This window comes from Zonotrichia albicollis, chromosome 5 (assembly GCF_047830755.1).
Source record: "Zonotrichia albicollis isolate bZonAlb1 chromosome 5, bZonAlb1.hap1, whole genome shotgun sequence".
NCBI lineage: Eukaryota > Metazoa > Chordata > Aves > Passeriformes > Passerellidae > Zonotrichia > Zonotrichia albicollis.
In genome coordinates, this window is record NC_133823.1 from 35,884,120 (window position 1) to 35,902,351 (window position 18,232).

The window sequence follows — 18,232 nt, forward strand, 5'->3', positions numbered from 1 at the left end:
GATTTGAGTCTTTCCAATTTTTCAGAGGCAGACAAATAGTAGGACTGGAACACTTTAAATGAGGCCTCTCAGTAATGTCACGCAGCTAGTTCTCTTACACTGTTTTTGTGCAGCTAACACATGCATGGAACTGAAAATGAAGCCATCTCTTCAGCCCCCCTTTTGCCTGAGATCTAAAACACTCCTTACCACTAACAGAGTGAGTAGCATTTTCATTTAGTCAGTACTACCTGTTTAGAAAAGTAAACAAATACTAAACAAACTGCCTCATGAGGTTGTGCCTTTTAACAGGCCTGCCTGCATGCTTTCCCCTTGGCTCACTACCTCTGTCCTACTTTTTCCTCAGCGAATTATTTCAGATAAGATTATAAACTCTTAAAGAATTTATCTTCATTTGTACAACACATCTAATACAATGAATCTCTAACCCTAACTACAGCTTTTTTATTATTTATATATGAAACAATATCTTTACATTTATGAATTGAGTTTAACTAACCAAAGCAGCTTAGCACTCTCTCTGTATAGAGCATCTCTTTATTTTCACTCATTTTTCATAATCCTTAAAGCAAGTCTTATAGCATGTGGGAGCAAAGTTAAAAAAGAAGAAAAAGTAATGAAAGAAACCTCACCTGAGTTATCCTAAATTGATATTATTATAGTTATCTGTGATTATAAAGAGCTGACTGTAAAAAGACAGGATAGTGTACCATAAGTTCCATTATGAATGCAATTCTAACTTCCTAGTGTTTGGATTCTGTGCGCTGAGGGAAATACTCTGTACCTCAGAGCTGCCAGTGTCTCGCCCTAGGTCTGATTCACACTTCTGAGCTGTCACATATGAGACTTTTATACCATTCACCTTGTTGGTTTTTTTAAACACTATACCTCCAAAATACATTTTTAAGTTTTCTTTAAGATTGCCTCCTAATTTTTACTTTCATATAAAAATTTTGTATGCCAGACACTAAAAATTATACTTAAAAATGCATAAACAAGGAAAACCTTTGTCTAATTATTATATCATATGAATAATTTAATATAAGTACATGTATTAGACATTAAAATCTAAAATCTACATTGAATAAGTAATGCAATAATACTCTTTTGATCTGACTTTAAAAAAGCAAACCAAACAAATCAAAACAAAAACAGAAGCCTTAGAATATGGCTCTAAGGTGGAATGACTGGATAAAATGTCACTTATCATGAGTTGGAACACTGCTAACAAACAAATGTGTAACAATTCTTTCTAGTGCATCTCTCAGCCTTTGTGACCTGCTGTATGCACAGGAAGATGAATGCTAGAAACAGGAGCTGGAATTTATAACTCTTAAAATAATAATGATAAAAAAAATGCTAAATCAGCCATTGAAACTGTTGTTTTGTGCTTCTGTGCAGTCTGTTTCTCAACCTTGCAAATTTTGAAGTTCATCCATGATCTTGTTAGAAAGCTGCAGACTTGCTATTGACAACTGCTTTTTAAACTCCTTCCAAGAATTCCTTAGTGCACTTTTATGACATTCTGTGTAACACATGGAACTAAGGGAAGATAAATTGCAATAATGAACCACTTTATTTCCCATGTGCATTTTTTTCCTGTACTGTTGTTTTTTCCGCTTTAGCACAGCTTATTTGCTGTAAGAAGTGTAGTCTTATTTGAGCATCATATAAACCATATAAAGCACATTCTATTTCATTATAAAAATTCAAAATCAGTAATTTGTTGGGAAAATCGTATCATTTATTAGCTGTTACTTCATTCTGATAATTTCTAAGTAATTGTGATCTAAAATACGTCTTTGAATTTTAATTCATGACACAGTAGTAAGCATGCAAAATATTCTAAGAAATCACATTTAGCAAAATCTTTATGGTTTATTAAGCCATAGTCTTAAGATTAACAGTCTTTGTGGCTAACCTTCATTTGGGAGTATTGTTTCTGTGATCCCCACCCCTTTTACAATTCAAATTAAAACAGGCAATATTTAGGGATGTGTGTGTGCAGCTTTCCTTGAGGTTTAAAAAATAATAAAATTCTAAAAAAATACTCCACCTAAATTGACAGTTATATTTACCCATATTACAGACAATTTATTTTTTTAATTCATTACAAATATTTTTCTGCTATCTGTAATAAAATATTTATAATCTATTTATTATTTTAAAATATAAAATACTTTCCCTTTACACATTAATGGTGCAACTTTGAGAGTTTATTGATGGTGACGATAGGGTTGAACACATATGGGGAAGAATCAGGCAAGTCTAGCAAGGCAAGCATCATGGTGGGAGTCTCTTACAGACCACCCAGACAGGACAAAGAGGAAGATGAAATTTTCTTTAAGCAGCTGGAACCTCTAGGCCTTGATCTCATGGGAGATTTCAACTTACCAGGTGTCTGCTGGAAATACAAGATGGCAGAGTTGAGGAGTCTAGAAGGTTTATGGAGCATATGGAAGAGAACTGCCTGACACAGAGGGTGAGGGAACCAACCAGGCAAGGTGCCCACTGGACCTGCTGTTTGTCAGCAGAAAAGGGCTGGAGGGACATGTGGTGGTTTGAGGACACGCTGGGCATGGAATGATACAGCTTTTGATCTTTGGAGAAGGGGCTCAGCAGCCTTGGACTGCCAGGGAACAGACTTTGGTCCATTTAGGACGCTGGCTGACAGAATCCTTTGGGAGATATTCCTGAAGGGCAAAGGAGTCCAGGAAGGACAGATGTCCCTTTCGAGAGGGACATCTCACAGGCCCAGGATCGGGCCTTTCCCACGCGCAGAACGACAAGCCAGTCAGGAAGGTCAGTCTGGGAGAACAGAGAACTTTGCGTGGAACCTGGGGGAAGAAAGGACAGTTTATGTTCTTTGGAAGAAGGGGCGGGTAGCTCAGGAGGACTACAGGAATGTCGCAAGGTTATGCAGGGAAAATAAGAGATGGGTTGCTACCTGTTCAGTGTATGAGATTTCAGAAGGAAAAAAGAATTTTTTAAAAAATAGCCAAATGACAATCAAATTTGCTTATAAACCACCCTAATGAGCATAATATAAAAATTATATTAGACAAATTAAATATGGACTAAAATATGTCATTTTTCAAATGTAACGTTAACCGGGATTTTATGGCTAGAACTTCCAACTTACATTAAATGTTTCGAGTACTCTTATAGCAAGAGGTCATTCAGCTGGATAATCAACCAGTAACAATCTTTAAGCATTCTCTTGTCATAATAGTATGCAGGCCTATTAAGTCAGAAACGCTATTTTCTCATTGAAATTTATTCCATTTCCTGAAACACTGTCCTTCTCTTACTTGTTTTTCTTCTGTTTTCTTACATTTATAAACATCGGTTTGTTTTTCCTACAAGCAGTTTCTCATTTGCAGAACAAAATCTGTTGTCCATAGTCTGTCCATTGTGAAATTTCTGCCTATTACTCAGATATGCAAAATGAAGATAAATTGTCCCCATTTCAGAATGGCTTGAATCTTAAGAGCTTAGCTGGTTTTTTTTAGAAACTTAACTTTTGATCATTAACTATTATTAAAATTCTGTAAATAGCCCATAAATTATCAATGCAATCAATAAATATTTACAGATATTTTAGGAGAAAAGTTGAGCTTCCCTTAATGAGAGTAAAACTCTGGGAGATTACTTGTAGCCTCTATTAGACAGGGAGTACAAAGTGATCTAACTCAGAGCACTGAAAAATTATGATTTTTGACGATATTTTTACTAAAAAGTTATCCCTTTAAAAGTTTATGGCAAGTCACATTGCTTAGCATATCAAGACACTGTTTATCCTCAATACATTCATGGAGGCTACTTGAAGGACACTTTCAGTTCATGGTCCTGTATACATAATATAGCCTTTTATTATTGACAGAGTCCAGAGCCCTGCGAGTATTTTACAGTGCATTATTTTTTAGAACCAATAAATTACTCATCTGAACTATCCAAGTATAAACATGATGACTTTTTTTCAGGCTTGACTATGATACTATTACAATGAATTATGGATTTCAGTGGTTATCTGGTTTTGATGTGTTGCAATAAATCATGATCATTTATGATTGGTTCTGAACTTCATATGGGTTTTTTTTCATATAGTCTGCGCTACCCTTGTAGGTTCCTCAGAGTCATACTTTTAAAGATATCAGACAATTTCAAGAGAGCCCTAGATTGATTTAAATTTTTTAAACAAATTTAAATACATTTTCGGACTTCTATTCCATATACTATTATAAAAGCTCCACAAATAAAGAGTGAACTCAAAATTCCTAAGTATTTGTTAAAGGACAGAAGACAGACATTTAAAATATAATTTTTTTTTTTTAAAAAAAGCCAATATTCTCCAGTTACACAGACTAAATTAGCAGCTATTAGCAGATGATTCATCTAACAGCAGCTTCCAGATTAAAAAAACAAAAAAAGAAACAACAAAACAAAAAAAAAGACAAGACATCTTTAGGCCATATGTGAGGTATGTGAGAGCAGCTATACCACATACCACAAACATACCCCAGAGGAACAAAAAAAATTTTCCTAATCTCACCTTCTTTAATGCAGTCTGTCATGTTTTCTATATCCTCTGTTATCTGGAAACGGCATTTTTGCATTAGGAGTTCAGCCAGGTTCTCAGTGGCACTAAGATTTTACCCTAACTCCCTTTTACTGTGATTAATTATTCTCCTATTCTATTATCTAACTGTGAATTTCTAATTTTTTTACTTTTTTTTTCTCCTGATCAGATATATTACTTCTGTCTGGAGGATGTATCTTTCTTCACTTTCATTTCTTCTTAATTTCTCCACACTCTCCTATATCATACTGCAGCTTTTTATGTATTATGTATTACTACTGGGCTAGGCACTTCCCTCACCAGAACACCTAAGTTAGATTTAAGGGATATATGAGGTCAGTACATTTGATGAAAGAAGAATTTTATTTTTTTTATATCAGTTCAACACTTAAGGATTTATAATAAAAAATAATAGAAAGCATTAAATAATTTTTTTAAAGAACTAGAAGAAAATAATTAATTTTCCACACTCCCAGATTGAGCAAATTCCTGAATGGATTTGGAGTTCCATAGGACACATGGGACACTTAGTTGCTAGGGAAGCCTTTGTACAGGCACATAACAAAACAGCTTTCTCCTTGTCTGTCATCTCAGAATTTGCAATAAGAATCACTTATTTTCAGAACCACTAATACCCAACTAACACGTTTTGATGCCCTCCTTGTCAGAGAGTGCTGGGAGACTCAGTTGACATGATGTTGCTGCATGCATCTGCGTTCAACACAGGTAATTGCAATGAGCACAGATTTAGCAGCTTCTCAGCTACAGTTTGCACTGCTTTACTTCTACTGCACGTTGACGTAAGGTTGTAGCAAGTTAGGGGTCAGGTTTCTTTCCTAAGTAAAATAGAACAAGAAAAGGGGCCTTAAGCTGGTCAAGGAGTTCAGATATCCAGATTGGTTGTTAAGAAAAATTTCTTCACCAAAAGGGTTGTTAAGCAGTGGAGCAGGATGCCCAGGGAAGTGGGAAAGTCACCATAGCTGAAGGTATTTAAAGGATGTGTAGATGTAGGTCTTGGGCACTTAGTTTACTTTGAAGACGGAAGTATTAGGTTAATGGCTGGATTCAGTGATCTTAGAAGTCTTTTTCAATCTTGATGATTTTACGAGTCTGTGATTCCTTACTCAGTGAATCTCACCTTCTTTCACGTTTCCTTAATATGACTGCCCTAATAATCAGGGTCAGGTTTATACACTCTAGAAAATGTGTAGCTTGTAGATCTGCCCAGATTCTACATCAAAGGCGCAGAAGGGAAATATGAATCTCCTAAATGCTTTAAGTATACAGGCTTTTTTTTTTTCCACTACTACTAAATTTGGTACAAGATTTCATGTTGGTATCATTCTGAATTTTTAATTATACTGTAATTTAAAGTTGCATTTAATGAATTGTTTCACAGTAGCAGAAGTAGTGACCCACAGTTCTCAACTCTTTTTAGCCCTGCTGTCCATGAATTATTCACTAGCCATTATTAAAAAGGGTTTATTTTATTAAAGAATCTCAGGGAAAAACCTCAAGGAAAAACAGGAATTACTATAAAGTTCTTCTCAAAGATCCAGCTAGGTCAGAAATAGATGCTCAACAACAAATGCCTATTTGTCTTAGCTACACATTAGCTGTTTTTCTTTAATATTCTATTATATAATAGGAATGCTCCTCTATATTGCCTCTAACCTTAACTTCCCTTAATTTTGTAAGGTAGTGACACTGCTTGACCACTTCCCCTGAAACCAAGCAAAGGATGACTCTTACCAGCACGAAGCAGAACAGCATCAGCATCAGTCCTGCTACACACCATTCTCAGCTGGGAGTGAGAAATAGCATGAGGAAAATAAGCATGTGCAGAGCTCACACTCATTTGAGCGGCAACGTAGAAATTTAAAAGATCATTTCCTACCTGGAGCATATTTCCTGGCAGCATAGGAAAAGTAGCAGCACAACTGAGAAATTACATTCTCTATTCTGACACATTCCACTGCTGAATACCTAGCACAAAACCAAGGAGAAAAGAAAACATACTGCAAGGAAAACTCATCCAAGCAGACACCAATCTCAGCAGAAAGACATCACATCATATTGACCACAGCCTCCAACCTGCCACTGCTGCCTGACTGCAGTGTTTGTGATGTTAAACCATCTGGCTGCAGGGAATAAGCTCTTCTGAGAGACACTGAAGGCTGGGAGCTCCTACTTCCCAGTCAGCCTGGTGTTTGCTCCTTCCCAGCTGGAACACAGGACTCGCCAGAGACCCAGCTGAGACGTATCAGACATAGGCTAAGAAGCCAAGTCAAACACACTCAGTGGGAGTGGAGGAATCTACTGTAATTATTGGCAAACTATTCAGCCTTTTACCAGTGTAGAATTGAAGTCTGTCCATGGTTAAAGCCTGAGGAATTTAGTGTTTCTTTTAAAGTTGTAAGTGCATGAACAGTTATTGAACAGTTTAGGTGTGGTTTAGATAATTCTATGATATTTTCTCTTATAGAACCTGCAAAATCTATTTTTACTAGCTTGTGTTGAACCAAGCTGGACCATTCTGTAATTGACAGTTCTTCACTCTGTTTCTTTAGTGTGGATTAATTATTTCTCTATGTATTTTAAGAGTCCCCAGGATTTAACTCTGCATTGTCAGGCAGATATACCAAGCAGATGATTAGATATGTTTCTGGTATTTATAAGGAATAATGTGCACTTTTTTATTCTCTCCATGATGCCATCACACTTATTGTAACTACTCATCATAAACCAATGGGTTTGTAAATAATAAACTTTCCAATAATCCAAATCTAGAAAGGTGTTTGGCTTCCAAATTTAATTTAAAAAATACTCTTAAACAGTTTACAGCACCCCTGTTTCTTCACTGCAATAAACACTGCAACTATTTCCCAAAAGTAGCACTCAAGCATGTGACTTGCTTTGGCTCATTATTTTATTGCATTAGATATTTAAAGCTGACAATAATCTCTTGTCAATAATTTTTTAGAAAGTGGAGGTTTAATACAATGGTTTTCATTACCAAGATCTCCGTTCTCCTGCGTGAGCCTTCCTGATGTTTCTTGCCAAATAGGACAGCATCTGTACCTCTAACAGACTGCACCATGTCTTTCCATCAAAAATTGCTTGCAGCTTGCATTTGAGATCCAGTATGGATTAAGAACAAAACTAAAAGAAAATTTTCTATCATTCTGTTGGTACTTGCTAAATATAGCACATGTAAATCATAATACTCCCTTTGGACAAACACATTAAATTATTTCAGTAAATTATTTCAGTTTCTGGCAGCTATTGCAATACCTCAAAAGAGAATTTAGTACTAGAAATGCTCATGACCATGAGCTCTCACTTCACACAGTCCTAGAAGATGTTTGCTACCTACTGAATAAATACAGATAAAGAGATTTGCATCGTATGTATCATTTCAATGGTGCTTTGAATTTTTTGAGTGCTCTTGCTTGCTAGCAGGTAGCCTAAGAAATGTGAGTGTGCCAGGTCTACTCCATGCTTTTACCAGCTTTTCTTTTTCTCTGACCAGAAATTAAAAAAAAAAAAAAAATCAACATCTTAATCCTACATGAGGGTATAGAATGCATTGTGATGTTTACATAGTTATGGCATACATGCAAACAAATTAAATAATCCACAACTAAATTAATTACTGGGTCAACATATCTTAAGGTCAGGAAGGGCCCTCTATGGTACTAGAGATTCACACTGAGAGCCAGGACCAAGATTTTATGTTCTTTATGTGCCTTCAAAAACTAATAACAGTGTGAAAGGTTGCTTTTCCTACACTTAAAAAAGGTTTGCTCTTGCTTTTGGAAAAATGTCAAAACCTGAAAGCACACCTAAGCAGAGAAGCACAAACATGAGCCAGAACAGGAGCAGACTTACCTTCTGAGGATCTGTTAGATGTCAGTTCAAGTCTGTAACGTATGGCCAGTTCTTCAGTGGGCCAGGCTGATTTCAGGAATGCATTCTCAATTGTGCCTGATGTGGAAGTTTAATTTTTTTTCAGACTGCTGCCTAAAAGTAATCTCATTTTGCATGTAGTAAAAAGATTATATCACATAAATCCTGGAAAAGATAAGGTGAAAAATATACAGCATGCTATAGACAATAAAATCTACTATTTTGTGCTGCTTTTATGTATTTGTAAAAGGCAAGAGTGATACTATTTATATATTATACATATTCATTACATATGCATAAAAGGCTTATACCTGAACAAGCTCTAAGCAATATTCCAAAAATGCAGGTATAATAAAAAAACCCTTTGTTAAACCTCTAGAAGGAGTTTAAAAGAAGTCTGAAAACTCAAACGTTGCTGAAGACATTAATTCCAGTTGTTAAAGTCATAGCCCTGAGTCTCTGGGTGAAGTCTTTCCAACTCACTAGTCCATGCCTGCCCCCACACAGACAAAAAGCTTCTTGATGATATATTCTGAAGTGCTAAAGCTAAGAATAAATATCGTATGCTCTTTTCAAACCTTTATGGCTGAGAGCTTCTTGCTTAGTTTCTACTCAGCTCTCTTAGTGGCTTGCATGGAAATTAGTTCAAGTAGGGTGAGTAAAGACCAGGCAACAATTTCAGAATAAATAACAGCTCTCATTGCTGAATGGCAATGCTACATTATGAACAAAAGCACAGGCTCCTTGTCCCTGAGTCCTTCAGTGGTTCATGAAATAGAAAATGTTTTGCAAATGAGCAGAGAAAAACAGGCACAAGCAGGGGAAGAAATATAAATGACTGTATTAGAAAGCTACGGACACATTGCAGTATGCCAGCAGCACAGCAAGTGAAGTTATGTAATTCTGCTTATTTTCTGTTGCCAACACCAAGATGTATCAGAACATGATTCTACCTTCAAGCTATTCTTCATAATCAGAAAACATTTCAAAAACTTTGGTGGTTTTTTTACACCAATGACAGATGAAATCCTAGAGATACTGGAAACCCTGAATTCTCAGGGTGAAGTTATCTGCCTGCCTTTAACACTTGGCACACATCTTCATACAGGAAAATACAGTAGTGGCTTCCACATTTGCAGCCATTTTTCTTCAAGAAAAAGGCATTTATAGAACTCCTCCTAAAATAAGTAAAGTATGTTCCTACATTAGATCTTAGTCATTTACTAAATATTTTTAACTTGTCGGTTACTTCCATATCATACTGTGTGCAACTAACTATATATTTTAGTTGAGAGCTGCTGTATTTAGTAAAACTTGTTTGTGATTCATATTCTTAAACACACTCAGAGATAAATTCCAATGAAGGTCAAAGATTCATGTGAATAGTCGCTGAAACAACATTTCATAGTACAGAAATGTGTTCAGATAAATTATAAGAGCATTATAAGCTATAATAATGCTCTTTAAAAGACTTCTAAAAATTACTCATGCAACACTGTCATGAAACATCCCTATCTTCAGAGGAAAAGTTAAAGACCAATGTATGACAGATCAAACTGATTTGCTGCAGTATCTGACTAAAATACCACAGAGGGCTGGCAATGTATTCTAGAACCCCAAAATGTAAGAAGCACCTTATCAATCAGAAGTAGAAAGTGAAGGGGAAGGAAGCAACTCCTGTGAATCAAAAAAAGCTCTCTATATTCACTGTTGACAGTATAAAATGGTGCAAAGAATTTAACATAATTGTTTCACCTGTTTTGTCTTTTCAAGGCTTTTCTGTGCATGAAATATCTGGCTTTAGCCAGTAATTTCTGTGTGTGGGATCTGTAACAGTACCATGTATGTACAGAGTGGTATCTCAGTATTCTGCCAATGAAAGCTTCTAGAGAAATATAATTCTGTTCATGTTCCCATGTTTATCATGCTTAAAGGATAAGAATTTTAAGATCTCTGTAAAGGACTGCAGACATTTTTTTTTTAACATTCATAGGCCTCAGGTTTATAATATGCTCAATAATTTCTTCAATACCTAGGATAATCTCTGTGTGTGCTCTCCAAACATGCATGTCTGACCTCACTTATAAATATAAGTTTTATCTTCCGTCATCATAAATATGGATGAGCATATGACTCAGCTCAATCTTTGAACAAAAGTCTTCATTATTGCTTCCTGCATCTGTGGATGAATCATGGCCCTCTCTCTTCCTTTGCGTTGGACAATGAAGACTGGGAATAGCATTTAGCCTGGTTAATGGTCTAAGAATAAGGAAAGACTTAACTTTTGCAGAATGATGGATTTGAAATTTGCTGATTCCTTACCTTGAATAGAGTAAGGAAACACAAGCAATGTGTGCAATGGCAGCCTGGAGGCTACAGAATAAGAGAACACAGTATGCATTTTATGCAGATTTCTGTATCTGAGTAGTTTAAATAGTACTACCTGATAGTTACATATAACAAAATAACAATGATAAGTGATGTGATATCTGTTTTTTAATGTTATTGGCATGACACAACCATGCAACTCAAAAAGACAAATTCATCAGTAACTTTATACTTGAAAATCTTTGTCTTTTACAAATTACTTTGGAAATACTGAAAGTTTAATGGGCAGACTGGGTTTGGTCCAAACTTCTGAAGTTTGATCTGGTATAGCAGACTATTTTCAGCGCTCTGTGAACCCAGTCTTTAACAAGATGTTACCCAACAGTAACTGTATGAGAAGTATTTGTATATATAATTGTACATGCCTATCTATAATGGCATTTCTGTTATAAGTGCAAGACAACAGAAGAGTTAAAGTGTTTCTAAATACTTCACAGAGAATTGTGTTCTTTGTCTATTGGAAATCTATTCCGTGTGATTTCCTTAGTGCCACTCACTCCCTGCTTCCTCTTAGATAACTGTCCTCTGCCTGTGGCATAAGTATTTTAATTGAGTTTAAAATGCATCTGTTGGCTGATAATCACAATTCTCAGATATATGGCCTAAAGAAGCAATGTCAGTTGAATACTTGTACTGCCAAAACCAGTTTTATGCTGTTTCAGATCCCATCTTTCAGATATATTTAAAAATAAAAAGTAAAATAAATCTATCATTCACATGGATTCGTGAATGAACCAACTTTGAATTACTTTGGAAATCATTCTGTTTATAATCAATTGAAAGTTCAGTGTACAGAGCAATGCTGCAAAACCCATGTTTCCAAGATCAATATATTACTATTAATCAGCCCTAGATCATAAGCTTCAGAGAATGGAACATATTTCAAGATAAGGTCTGTCAAGTAATGATGAAATTGTAGGTGGATATAGTAGTAACTAGGTAATTTGGACAAAAAATTTATTTATATTGTTAAAAGGTGCAGAGTCATTGATTTGCACTAGCTCTGGGTTACTGCAATACCTGTTCCCCTGTTCCATGATTAGAAAAGGGGAGATTTTTGCCAATCATCTCTAATGTCACACACGACAATTCATTGTCTATCTCCAGACAATTTAATTATGAACATACCCTAATTTCAGTAGTCATAATATGATCAATTGATAATCATCTACTAGTCATAATTATTTCTAAATAATTCTCATTTAAATTAAAAATTCATTAAGCTGACATAGGTAGGCACTTTGTGTGAAGTACTTTTGCTTAATAATGAATCAAATCCTTTGATTTTGTGAAAGACCCAACAATTATTTCAGAAATTACATTTCCTTGTACAAAACATGTTATCAAAAACAAATTGCCAGAAAAGTGGTAGGTATTAAGAACCTCAAGTAGACATTTACAGAAAAGGTACCTGTGATTTTCCAGAAAAAAAAATGAATTTGAGAAAGGAGAATGGAAAACAGAAATAAATCTAGATTGTCTTTGGTCTCAGTCTATGTTTAAGCAGTATCCCTAACATAAGGACAATCATTAAAGGCACATAATTGAAAACATTTTTTATATTGCATTATGTTATGCTTAATTACATTATGTTACATGTTGCCATGTCCCATAGAGCAGTATTTATTTGTTTAAGCTTGAGACAAAAGCATAACCTTTCAACTAAAGAAGCTATCAAAAATACATATATTTTGCTGGCATAAGTATATCTCTTAATGGAAGCGTCTGCTCACATAAACAGATGTAGTAGTGAAAAAAAATATTATAGAGAGAGCTTCTAGTCAAACAAATAATTCAGCAATCAAAACATCTAAACATGAAGGGCAACTCAATTTCTGGAACTAGGTAGGAAAATGTACAGATAGATTATGTTGGTTTAGAAATTAAATTGCCTGAAGAACCTCTGCAAGGTCTCTAATGAGTGAGAAAGTATTGCATGCTCTTTGATTTAATTCAAGCAGGCAGAAGTAGCTATCTGTAAGTGTTTATGGAGAATATTATTACTATATGCTCTGGAGACAGACTGAAAGTACAAGGATCAATTCTGTATTGATGTATTCAAAGGATGTCTAGTAGCTACCCTTTTTTTCAATGGCAACATAATTATTTCCTCACATTGAAAATAGTATTTCTCTTAATCTTATCATGAAACTTGGCTTAATCATGAGATTACAAATCTGATTGCATGCGATTTAGAACATTATAATGGCATTCATAAATTCACAAAAGGAAAACTTGAGCTTAGGCAGAAGTCTTCAGAGGGAGTAGATTTTGGGCAGGAAAGTCTCTTCCCTTTTCTGAGAATTTCTGAAGGTTAAAAGAAATCCTCTAAAATTTAAACTGAAAAATCAAAGAAATATTTCAATAAGAATAGTAAAATTAAGGATCCCTTTCAATAAAATACTCTTTGAATCAATTTGAATCTCAGTGTATAAATTCTGGATAATTACCACACAATATGCAATAAACTGTAGAGCTTAAAATATTAACTTCCCTCCAAGCTCTGTGCTTTTAAGACACATTGGATTTACTTTGAACTTAAATACTTAAGTCACTAATAATAGAAGCAAAAATAATGGTAACTGGGAAATGAGAATGGATTGAAGATTGAAAATGTCCAGGTATAATGATAATGTAGATAGTGATTAATCATTTCTCCTTTCCAAACTGGTAATTCTTTTTCTACAAACCCTGTCGGCTGAATAAGACCCTTTGTTCATAGACTTGCAGAATATTTAAGCCTGGGAAGAAGTTCTGGAGTTCATCTGGTCCAAATTCCTCTCTCAAGCCAGCCAGAACAAACTACCCAGGACCATGTCCGGATGTTCTTATAGACTCTTCAGGGATGGAGACTCCACAGTCTCTCAACCCAGGGCCAGTGCTCTGTCATCCTTACAATAAAAAGTGTTTCTTGAGGTTCCTTCTGTATTTCAATCTGTGTCCATTTCCTCTGACCCTGTCACTGAGCACCACTGAAAATATCCTTGCTCTGTTTCCTCTAAACCTTCCCTTCTGGAATTTATATACACTGTTGACACTCCTTCAAACCTTCTCTTCTCCATGATGAATAGTCCTAATTCTCTCAGCCTCTCCTCATAGATTAGATACTCCAGGAACTTTTTTGGTGGGACTTCACTGGATTTTGTCTGATATGTCTCTTTTTTTCTAGAGAGACTAGAACTGGATGCAGTAGTCCAGGTGCAAAGTTATTAATAGCCATTTCAGTTTCACTGTTACAAGGGCTAACGGAGGAGAACATATCTGACAGAACTTTCTCTACCATTAGCAGCTCATCCAACAGCCACAGGTTTGTACCATCCCACCTTTTTCTGTTCAGAAATGAAATGGACATGAAGCAGTGAAACAGGAGTGGTGAAGCATCCAGTGTTTGACATGTATGCTAGAGGAGCAATTCCAGAGTTGGTACATCAGTAGTCTCATAACCTGCCTGACCAGCACAGCAAATCTTGCACTGTTCTGTGCTGCTGAGTCTGGCTGACTGCACAACTGGATCTGAAAGCATTTTATAGTTGGAAAGGTCACAAAGATATTTTCATAGTCTATTACATCAATGTCAACAAAATTTAGAAGTATATTGATGGAAGCAGTTAAGGAGACTAATCCTTTAAATTGGAAAGGTGTAAGTGCCTTTGATTTACTAGGAAAAAGAAGAAACATTTTTCTTCCATGTTAATGAGAAAGATGAAAAGAAATAACTAGAAACAATGGAAATTTGTCAGGAATCAAGATCATCAAATCCAGCCCCTGTTCCTGCTTTCAACCTTGCAAAAAAATTACTTCAGAAACTTACATATTTTTAAGGTTAATTGTCTTAGTTTTCTTGCACTTGGAAGATAATAGTGGAAGAACTTTCAACTTATTTATCATTAGCTTTAGCTATAGCTTCATGAAAAGAAACTCATTGATTTCCCTAACTTAAAGAGCTGTCTTGTCCCCAATTACTCCTACACTATACTTTGTGAATCTAGTTGCTATTTATGTTAGATTTCTGTTCTTCTTATCAACCTAGCAATATCTATTGCAAATTTAACTCACCTTTCTTGATCATCAGTGATCACAATTTATACATTACATGGAAATTAACAGAAATAGACAGGCCTGAAACTGGAATGTTTGAGGGAGAAAATCTGAATAAAGTTCTTAGTATACATATAAGAATAGATCAATTATTCTGAATAATTGGAGGCACCAACTTTTACAATAAAAGGATTGCCTCATTATGTCTTCTTTCTTCAGCTATAGAGAGCATATGGAATAACTGTGACTAAGACCTAAACAATTACTGAGAGGCAAATTGGATGGCAGAAGGGTATCAAAGGAAGATCATGGTTGTAGTAAAACCAGCTTCTTTAAGTTTAATGATGCAGAAGTGTACCACACGATCATAAGAATGGTGAGGACATTGGCATAGGATGGCACAGAGTCTGTCAATAGCTTGTAATGAGCTCAGCACCGGTGCTGTTAAGTTGCACATTGTTACAATAAAAAAAAAAGATACTTAAAACTATTTAACTTTTTGACTTTCATGCTGTTAAAGATGATTAAATATAATGTAGCAATAGCTATAGGGCATGTAGAGATCATAAAAAGATGAAAGAGGCATAGCGTGATGACCCAACAGTGCACCAGCAGTAATGGCAGAACAGTAATAGTCTACGTATTCTTCATGCAGCTCCCATGCTGCTCCAAACCCTCTCTGTCATGGACTAGATTAATGAAACGGAGAATAACTTTATAAAGGTAGCACTTTGCTGCTAAAAACTGTTAACTATCTAATCTTTCTGTGACACTAATGCTACCTTTTTACACTGTAAATTCTTTCCTAGAATTCTTCATTTTCTGTGTACTTAGAGACCTTGATTATTATAAATTACTTGTGCTCTATACCTGGAAATTTTGTTGAAACCAAACTACTTATTCTTCTGTAAGCTGACACGAAAAAACACATACAACACAAAACAATCTGTATAAGTTCATAGACTCTACCATGAGCAATTCTAATGACAACAGTGAAATTACTAGTATGAAGGCACTCAAGAATCTAAGTTTTGCAGTCCTGGCTGTAAATTCTTGTAATACTAAATCTCACTAAATACAGAAGGCATTTAAGAGATTGACCTTAAGAATAAAAATAGAGAGCCAGAATTGTCTTCCGTGAAGAACTGTATGTCAGCATTTTGTTTTCACTTCATTCTCTCCTAGAGTCAGCATCTTTTCAACCGTTTTTATTTTAATGGAGATCATATCTGATAGAAGATTCTTCATTTCATGTGCTTGGTCCAGCCTTCTCTATTTCAGTATTTCACTTTCCTATAAAAACCCTGTTTACATACATATTTTCTTGGGGAAACAAGTATCCTGGTTCTTTATGAGGACGCACATGTATTGAACTAGCAATTTAAGCAATAGATGCAGGAAGAATTGTGATTCATAGACCCTAGAAGCCCTGAAGGGATTGCAGTCTTCTACTAATTTGTCTGTGATTCCTTCCACATATTATTTCCTCCATAATATCATCTTTTTTTCAGCACCTAATGGTATTTTTTTATGAAAGTGCTTTATTTTGTCAAGAAATGTAAGCACTACCTTCCACAGTGCTACTGAGGCAAGACACTGTCTTGTAGTTTCTTCCTAACAACTCTATGAAATTCAGCATGATAAACATCAATTACTGAATGCTTCATTCAGATTTTAGATACAATCAGGTTCAGGTTCAAAAATACTTAATAAAGAAATTCTGAAAAAATATTCTCAGATTTTCTTCTCAAAGACAAAGGCGACTAAGAAAAATTCTCTGTTGCAATAGTGTTGTGATTTAAGGAGTATTCCTCAGTAATATTCCTCAACACAAGGCCCCCAGTGGGACTTTGCAAACTCACACACTTCTTCTCCACCCTCTTTCCTCTCTACCTTCCCACTCCAGGGGTGGAGTTGAGAATTTGAGGCACAAAAGTGAAAATTGTAGGTTGGGATAACAATCTAATAGAAACAGCAATGAGATAAGAAAACAAAGAGTAACAGCAACCAAATTAACAGCAAAAGTTATGACACACAGGGGTGATTTACACAGAAAGTAAAAAAAAATACTGGACAATTTTGCTCACCAGAACTTTGCCCTGACCAGAAATGGGAGGGTCCCTTACTCGCACACCTGGCAAGTGAGGTGGGATGTTAGTGAGTGACATCAGGCTCTGTCCGTGCCCACTTGGCACAGTGCACTGCAGCCCAGAGCTCCTAGGCTGAGGTGATCCAGCAGGCTCTGCCTCCCCACTAGCTGGGACTGCAGGAATTCACAACTCTGCCTGGATCCTTTAAAAATAATACCTCAGTCCTGGCTGTGACTGGGACAAATGAGTAACTGACTGTCAGCCTGCACTTAGGAGTTTTGAGACTGATAAAAAGAGCTACACAGGAAGAAAAGTGTCCAAAGAATATAGCAGAATACGAACAAGGGAAAAGAAAGAGCAGTATGATACTTTGCACAATGATACATTGCCTAAGGATAAACAGGTGTACAAAATTTAAGCATATTCCTTTGGATAAAAATTCAGAGAGTTTATTCAGTTTTTTTTATTTACTATTTCCATCTTTTTTTTTCTTTGTTTGTTTCAGACACCTATCACTAAGTGCCCTCTTTTCTACCGTAACTGAAACAACTGGATGTGGTTCTGAGAAGTGGAAATGTATGAAGGCATTAAAAGAAGTCAGCCAAAGATTCTTGTCAGACAGGCCACCTTATTGAGCCATGTCAGCCAATACTGACAGAACAGGGTACCTCATTCAAATACCCCAATCAGAATTTACTCTAAAATCAGTGTGCATAAATAGCAAATGCACATTAGATGACAGGCCTAACTGTGCACTTTCGAATTTGGAGTGGTTACTGATGTCTGGTTTTTCTGAGAAATTAAGTTCTCCACGAATGTTTATATGTGTGTTGTACATGCCTTATCAGGTAAATTTTAAAGCCCCTGAGTGACATTTCTGTGAAAAAAGGAATAGCACAACAGCATCGTGTTTTGGCACCTGAAATCAAAGGATGTTTTTAGAATTTGGCAGGAAATCAAAGTTTTGGTCTTTGTTCCAAATCCTCCAAACTGGAGATCCTTTCAGATTTGAGGAAAGTCTTATCCAATAGGTTACTGAAGAATGGACCATGGTTTAGGGTGGGGGCATAAAGGATACAAATATTTTGAGAAAAGCTTAAGTTTTACTTTGCATTAGAATAAAAAGAAAAAAAATCTGAGGGGAAGTTCTGCAGGGGAAAAAACCAAAAAATAGGTTTTGTGGGGTTTTATCCCCCAAAACCACTTTTTTCTCCTTTTTTCTTTTTTT

The 18,232-nt window shown here is 35.6% G+C and overlaps 1 long non-coding RNA gene across 1 annotated transcript; it reads right to left on the bottom strand.

The window, feature by feature from the left end:
- Positions 1-1,177: 1,177 nt before the first annotated feature.
- LOC113458848 (uncharacterized) lies at positions 1,178-16,681 on the bottom strand. The gene is made up of 3 exons (XR_012580459.1): positions 6,477-16,681; positions 6,332-6,383; positions 1,178-2,837 (listed from the first exon to the last, which is right to left on the bottom strand). It is a non-coding gene; the product is annotated as an uncharacterized LOC113458848 (long non-coding RNA).
- Positions 16,682-18,232: the final 1,551 nt, after the last annotated feature.